Genomic DNA, 8,043 nt, shown 5'->3' on the forward strand with positions numbered 1-8,043 from the left:
GTTCATTTTCTACTTTTATTAAAAAAAAGGTATATATATATATATAAATATAAAAAAAAATTACAATCTGTGTTGGAACTAGCTTTTTGGAAGTAATTGATGTCCATGGAATATGTTGACTTGTGACTAGCTCCTCATGTGACTTGGTATAAAAAAATTGAATTTTTTTTTTTCCTTCTCTCATTCTAAAAAAAAGTTAGGTAAGATAAAAGTAAAAAAAAAAAAAAAACATCTCGAAAAAAAAAATTGTTTTTGATAAATTGGTAGAATTAAATAAACGGTTTTGAATAGGTATTGAATGTACAAATTGAAAAAATCACCAATACGTTCACCACCTGTAACACGATTTAGGAATCTAACTAATCTCACTACGATAAATTTTTCGTTAGGATCGTCATCTAATCGTGCGTCCTCGTCGATTCAACTTTCCGAAAACCCTACTTTTGAACCATAAGCAATCATTGAGTACCCGGAGGATATTCAAGGACAATTTAGAGATCCTGAACCACTAATTATTCCTCCTGAACCACCAATCATTCAACCAGAGGTTGTCGAGGAAGAAACTATTAAATCAGAATCCTCTAGTGATTCAGATTCAAAAAATTCAGTCACGAAAAATCAGGAACCTCTAAGTATGGAAGATCGAATGAGAGCTACACGCACAGGCCAAGGTCATGCCATTACTCAACCAGACATTAATGCGCCAGATTATGAAATCAACGGACAAATCCTACACATGGTAACTAATCAATGCCAATTTAGTGGTACGCCAAAAGAAGATCCAAACGAACATCTTCGAACCTTTAATAGGATCTGTACTCTATTTAAAATCAGAGAAGTTAAGGATGAACAGATCTATCTCATGTTGTTTCCCTGGACTTTAAAGGGAGAAGCCAAAGATTGGTTAGAATCGTTACCCGAAGGGGCGATTGATACATGGGATGTTTTAGTTGAGAAATTTCTTAAAAGATTCTTTCAGGCATCTAAAGCCGTGAGACTTCAAGGAGAAATTGTTACGTTCGCGCAAAAGCCAAATGAAAGATTATATGAGGCGTGGACAAGATTCGGAAAGTTGTTGAGAGGATGTCCTCAACACGGTTTAGACACTTATCAAATAGTACAAATATTCTACCAAGGTGTCGACATCGCTACACGGAAGGACATCGACACAGCAGCTGGTGGTTCCATCATGAAGAAAACCGCTACCGAAGCTCACAAGATTATTGATAACACAGCCTCCCACTCACATGAGTGGCATCAGGAAAAAGAAATTTTTCGTTCGTCTAAAGCGGCTAGAGCCAATTCTAGCCATGACCTCGATTCTATTTCCGCAAAGATAGATGCTTTCGAGAGACAAATGGAAAAGATGACTAAAGATATTCACGCGATACGAATCAGTTGTGAGCAGTGTGGGGACCACATTTGACGAAAGATTGTTTCGGTGTTGAGCAAACAATGGAACAACGTGAGAATGTTTCCTACATGAACCAAAGGTCGGGAAATAATTATCAACCGCCAAGGAATAATTTCAACCGACCTTAAAACACCCCATACAATCCAAATGGGCCCAACAATAACTCATATAATCAACAAGGTCCTAGCAATCAGCAAAGATCCGGTTTTCTTAATAAACCACCACAAACCTACGAGAAAAAGCCAAACCTGGAGGAAATGATGACAAAGCTCATGGAATCCCAAGCACAGTTTGTTGTATCTCAAAAACAAACTAATGAACAAAACTCGCAATCATTCAGACACCAACAATCTTCTATCCAAAACTTGGAACAAGAAGTACGTAACTTAGCAAGGTTAATTGGTGAAAGAAAGCCAGGGAGTTTACCGAGCGAAACGAATACCAACCCTTGAAATGAAGCAGCCAAAGCAATTACCACCCGAAGTGGTTTGATGCTTACGCCACCTGTTATACCAGTCATTTCTGATTATCCTGTTCCATCACCACAACCAGAACCAGAGAAGGCGACTGAATCAGTAGTTGAGAAAGCCATTGAACAACAAGCTGAAATCCCAGAAGGTTCAGTACGACCTAAACCATACGTTAAACCATATCAACCACGGTTTCCTTACCCGAGCAAACAAAGAAAAGAAAGACTCGAGGCCGAACAGTCAAAGTTTCTTGACATGTTCAAAAAAATAAACGTCAATCTTCCTTTCATCGATGTAATTTCAGGAATGCCAAGATATGCGAAGTTTTTGAAAGACCTGATCACAAACAGAAAGAAAATGGAAGAACTTTCAGCTGTCACAATGAATGATGCATGTTCGGCAGTATTATTGAACAAGATACCCGAAAAACTCTCCGACCCCAGAAGTTTCACAATTCCATGTTTAATGGGTAGTCTTGATTCAATAAGAGCATTGGCAGACTTAGGTGCTAGTATTAACTTAATGCCTTTTTCATTATACGTTAAACTAGGTCTTGAAGAGTTAAAACCAACACGAATGAGCATACAACTAGCTGATCGATCAATCAAATATCCTATAGGGATAATGGAGAATATGCTAGTTAAAGTTGGTACTTTAGTATTCCCAGCAGATTTTGTGATTCTGGATATGGAAGAAGATTCTCGAGTTCCTCTTATCTTAGGAAGACCATTCTTAAACACGGCTAGAGCAATAATAGACGTGTTTGGTAAGAAATTGACCCTAAGTATAGATGACGAGAGTGTGACCTTTTCTGTTGATAAGGCCATGCAACAACCTCAATCTGCAGATGACGCGTGCTATTATATGCAAACTATAGATGAACATCAAGAATTATTACAAGAATTTCCAGAATTACAAGGAACGGGCGAATGTTCTTTAGGAGAAGGAACAGAACCAATTAATGAAGCTGAATTATTAGCTACACTCATGGCTAATGAATACGAACCAACAACAGACGAACTTCAAGTTCTGAAAGAGGAAGACAGATACAGGTACAAATCATCGATTGTAGAACCACCAACATTGGAATTAAAGCCACTTCCAAACCATTTGGAATACGCATATTTGCATGGTGAATCTCAATTACCTGTAATCATCTCATCCTCCCTTTCCGAAAACAAAAAATCTCAATTGATTTCCGTATTAAAAGCCCATAAACCAGCTATTGTATGGAAGATCCAAGATATCAAGGGTATAAGTCCTTCATATTGTACACACAAAATTCTCATGGAAGATGATTTCAAACCTTGTGTGCAACGTCAACGAAGACTAAACCCTAACATGAAAGATGTGGTGAAGAAAGAGATAATTAAACTACTTGATGCAGGTTTAATTTATCCCATCTCTGATAGTCCATGGGTAAGCCCGGTGCAATGCGTACCTAAGAAAGGTGGCATTGCCGTGATCACAAATGAAAAAGATGAGCTTATTCCTACTCGGATTGTAACTGGATGGCGTGTTTGCATTGATTATAGAAAATTAAATGACGCCACGAGAAAAGATCATTTTCCCTTACCTTTCATCGATCAAATGTTGGAAAGGTTAGCAGGAAATAGTTACTATTGTTTCCTTGATGGTTTTTCAGGGTATTTTCAAATCCCAATCGCACCCGAAGACCAAGAAAAAACCACCTTCACATGCCCATATGGCACTTTTGCGTACAAACGCATGCCATTCGGACTTTGCAATGCCCCTGCAACCTTTCAAAGGTGCATGATGGCGATTTTCCATGATATGATAGAAGAATGCATGGAAGTTTTCATGGATGACTTTTTAGTCTTCGGTGACTCTTTTGAGTCGTGTCTTTTAAATCTTGAACGAATGCTTATTAGATGCGAGAAATCAAATCTAGTGCTTAACTGGGAGAAATGCCATTTCATGGTTAAAGAAGGCATCGTTCTAGGTCATAAAATCTCAAGTGAAGGAATTGAAGTGGATAAAGCAAAAGTTGATGTAATTGCTAAACTTCCGCATCCTACCAATATCAAAGGAGTTAGGAGTTTTCTAGGGCATGCCGGTTTTTACCGACGATTCATTAAAGATTTTTCTAAAATTGCCACTCCAATGAACAAACTTCTCGAAAAAGATAATCCATTTGTCTTCTCGGACGAATGTATTAAATCGTTCAACATCCTTAAAGAAAAGCTCACCAATGCGCCAATCATGATAGCTCCAAACTGGGCCCTTCCATTTGAGCTCATGTGCGATGCAAGTGATTTTGCAATAGGAGCCGTTTTAGGTCAAAGGATAGAATAACGATTTAAACCCATTTACTATGCTATAAGACTTTACAAGGAGCACAAACAAACTACACAACCACTGAAATGGAACTCCTTGCTATAGTCTTTGCTTTTGATAAATTCCGATCATATCTTGTTCTAGCAAAAACTGTTGTCTACACCAATCATTCTGCTCTTAAGTACTTGTTTTTAAAACAAGATGCTAAACCACACTTAATTCGTTGGATCTTGCTCCTGCAAGAGTTTGACATCGAAATCTGAGATAAAAAGGGAGCAGAAAATCTTACCGCCGATCATCTTTCACGCCTTGAGAACCCTGAGCTAGAAACTCTCGATGAATCCGCGATATAGGATGACTTTCCTGACGAACATCTCATGAAGATCGAGAGTGATGAAATACCATGGTTCGCACCAATCGCAAACTATTTGGTATGTAGATTTCTTGAAAAGGAACTGTCGTATCAAAAACGAAAGAAATTCTTTAGCGACATTAAATACTACTTTTAGGAGGATCCACATCTGTTTAAAAATTGTCTCGATGGAGTAATACGCAGGTGCATATTCGGGAATGAAGCAAGAAAAATCTTACTCCATTGTCACACAGGACCTACATGAGTTCATTACGGACCTCAACTCACGGGAAGAAAGGTCTACGAGGCTGGATTCTATTGGCCTTCTATTTTCAAGGATGCCCATCTTCTCTATAAATCCTGTGATGCATGTCAAAGGGTCGGGAGAATCAGTCAACGCGATGAGATGTCACAAAATTTCATTCAAGTTTGCGAAGTTTTCGACATTTGGGGCATTGACTTCATGGGCCCTTTTCCAAAATCTCATAATAATCTCTACATACTCGTTGCTATTGATTATGTGTCTAAATGGACGGAAGCGCAAGCTCTCCCAAAAAATGATGCACGAGTTATAGTCAACTTTTTGAAACGTCTTTTTGCACGGTTCGGAACACCGAAAGTTTTGATAAGTGATCGGGGTACACATTTTTGCAACGCTCAACTTGAGAAAGTTCTTAAAAGATATGGGGTAACTCATAAGATATCGACAGCTTATCATCCACAAACAAGTGGACAAGTTGAGAACACTAACCGAGTATTAAAGCGTATTATAGAGAAAACTGTAGGCACAAATCCGAAAGAGTGGTCAACAAAGTTGGAGGATGCTCTATGGGCCTTTCGAACGGCCTACAAAACTCCAATTGGAACCACACCTTTTCAACTCGTTTACGGAAAAGCATGTCACCTCCAGGTTAAGATTGAGTATAAAGCATTTTAGACTCTTAAGACATGCAATATTGATTTGCATGAAGCAGGACGATTACGTTTAAACCAGATGAACGAATTAGATGAGTTAAGGCATGATGCATATGAAAACTCACTCATCTATAAAGAAAAAACAAAGAAATGGCACGATAAACGTTTAAACAAAAAAATGTTTCATGAAGGAGACCGTGTCCTTCTATTCAATTCTAGATTTAAACTATTTCCTGGAAAGTTACAATCTAGATGGTCAGGACCGTTCATAGTTACAAGAGTTTTACCTTATGGAACGGTCGAAATAGTGGACTCAAATAATAAACCATTCAAAGTAAATGGACACAGGCTGAAATACTATCTTGATGGACCACGAGAGATTGAAAATGATCTTAATCATAAGTTTGACACCACAGCTAACTAAGTGTGGGGAGAGTCGAATGTTCCAAGAAAGAGAAAGATCTCGTGTTTGAAATTCTATTCTTGTGTAGTTTTTCAAGAATGGAATCCGATTGGTCTTTCCCTAGCAGACCCTAAAGAACTAGTCTTCTCCCCCCATTCTTAATTTTTACTTTTCTTTTGTGTGTTTTATTTTTGTTTCTATTTGTTTTCAGATGCATAAGTCGCGCACTTCGGTCGATCAAAACCATTATCTTCTCATATACACACTAATCTACACCTTACCAATTGATATGGTGTTGAAGATCAGGGAGAAAATGACTGCTATTAAAAAAGAGAAAAGGGCAGAACATAACAAAGTTAATTTCGCACAAGGTACATCTAAATCTGCTGCAAAACGAAGGGCAAAACAACTCGAAAAATGTTACAAGTGCGGAAAGTGGTCCCACGAAGGGAAATGCCCCAAGAATCAAACTTATTCTAATTTCGAGTTTGTAACTTTATGCCGAGAAGGGCCAGTCAAGTGTTTCCAAGAAAAATTACTAAACCCAAGAGGGTACGCATATGAAGCTATGGAAAATCAACTTGGTCGACTCGCTTTCGAAGCAATTCGCTCAGGTCGTTTTCAAGATGATAATTCTGTGAGATTCTGAAATTTTCACAAGTGTGCGAGTGTGCGAGTGTAATAGTTTGTTGTGTGATTTATTTTAGTGTGCTATTGTATGATAAACATGTATGATTATTTGTAAAGAATAATGTATTTGTATTTTAAGTTTGTTTGTTGGTTTAAATGCATTCAATCTTCGGCTTTCAAGCGATAAATCTTCTAATTTAAGTGTTTAGATTGGTAATCGGTAAAATTAGGTACCCAAAACTGAAATTACTGCTATCAAACAAAATTTTAAATTTTGAATTAGGGAATATCGTTTATTGAGAAGATATATATATCTTAAGTCAAATACTTAATATAACGATTGCAAAATATTCATGAGTGAAATTAAGTTCCTGCTGAAATCAGGCTAGAACGGAAAATTTTGTTATTATTATTAAAGATAATTTGACTTAAGTGGGATAAAAATTTACTTTTAATTAATAACTTTAAAATGACAATTGCTATAAATTGGTCGCGAGTTAAGATTAAGTGTTTATACTGAAATTACTTTACCCAAAGGTGGGGCGAGAATTTTGTTATCGTTATTTTATCCTTATTAATTTAAAGTATATATAAAAAAATAATAATAAAAAAAAATGTGTGTCTTTGTACATATTTGTTTGTTTTGTTTGTTGTGTAAAAATAGGTAAAGCAAGGCATGTTCATAGATTGATAGTAAGTTTAGCAAAAGTAATCAATTTTTGACAAAATATGTGAACAAGAGACGATAAATTGGTAATAAAGAACAATTCAAAAAAAAAAAAAGCGCAAGTTAGGGCTTTCTGGCTCTAAGAGGTTTTAACTCCCTTTCTATACTATTTGCCCTCGTGAATTCTAATTTTTGTCTGATTTCATTGCAAATGAGGGCATTGCATGATCTCAAGTGTGGGGAGGGGTTATAATTCTCTCGGTTTATACACTTGGCTTATTCTTTAAATTTTGTGAAAAATTTAAAAATTTCTAGCTAAATAAATTCAAATCATGTTTATATATATTTATGAACAGTAAAATTAAGTAAAATTTACTGAAACTATCGTCACCTAAAATGGACATAAATTGAGAAACAACACAAATGTTGAATTTATTTAATAGAATAGAGGAGAATAAAAAGGCAAAGAAAAAGCCAAGTGCGGGGAGATTTACCAATCTATTTATTTAAAATTGCATATCACATGTTTGTGCGAAGTTTTTGCAGGTACTTTTGTTGTAATCCATAAATAACGGTGATTAAACAGCTGGATTGAAACCGGAACATGGGCCAATTGGAGAACTAAAAGGGTGATCTACACTATAAGGGATAGTGTTGCACCCAACTGACCATTCGTACAAAATGTTCTTAAAAGATCAAAATGTGTTCATAATATCTTATTTTCCTTAAGAAAAACATTAATCTTTTAATACAAGAGGTCTTCAGGATGACTCAATTCCATCCTTAGAGGAAGTAAAGTCTTCCGGAAAAGAAACGCGCTTCTTGATTTAGGTCAAGAAGTTGTCGTCCAGACCCGCTGTAGGTTGACGAAAAATCTAGAAAAGTCGTCTCTAA

At 36.6% G+C, this 8,043-nt stretch overlaps 1 non-coding gene across 1 annotated transcript; it reads right to left on the reverse strand.

Moving 5' to 3' along the window:
- Window positions 1-994: 994 nt before the first annotated feature.
- Window positions 995-1,101, reverse strand: LOC139846192 (small nucleolar RNA R71). Its single transcript, XR_011758926.1, has one exon. It is a non-coding gene; the product is annotated as a small nucleolar RNA R71 (small nucleolar RNA).
- Window positions 1,102-8,043: the final 6,942 nt, after the last annotated feature.

Source organism: Rutidosis leptorrhynchoides, chromosome 4 (genome assembly GCF_046630445.1).
Source record: "Rutidosis leptorrhynchoides isolate AG116_Rl617_1_P2 chromosome 4, CSIRO_AGI_Rlap_v1, whole genome shotgun sequence".
Lineage (NCBI taxonomy): Eukaryota > Viridiplantae > Streptophyta > Magnoliopsida > Asterales > Asteraceae > Rutidosis > Rutidosis leptorrhynchoides.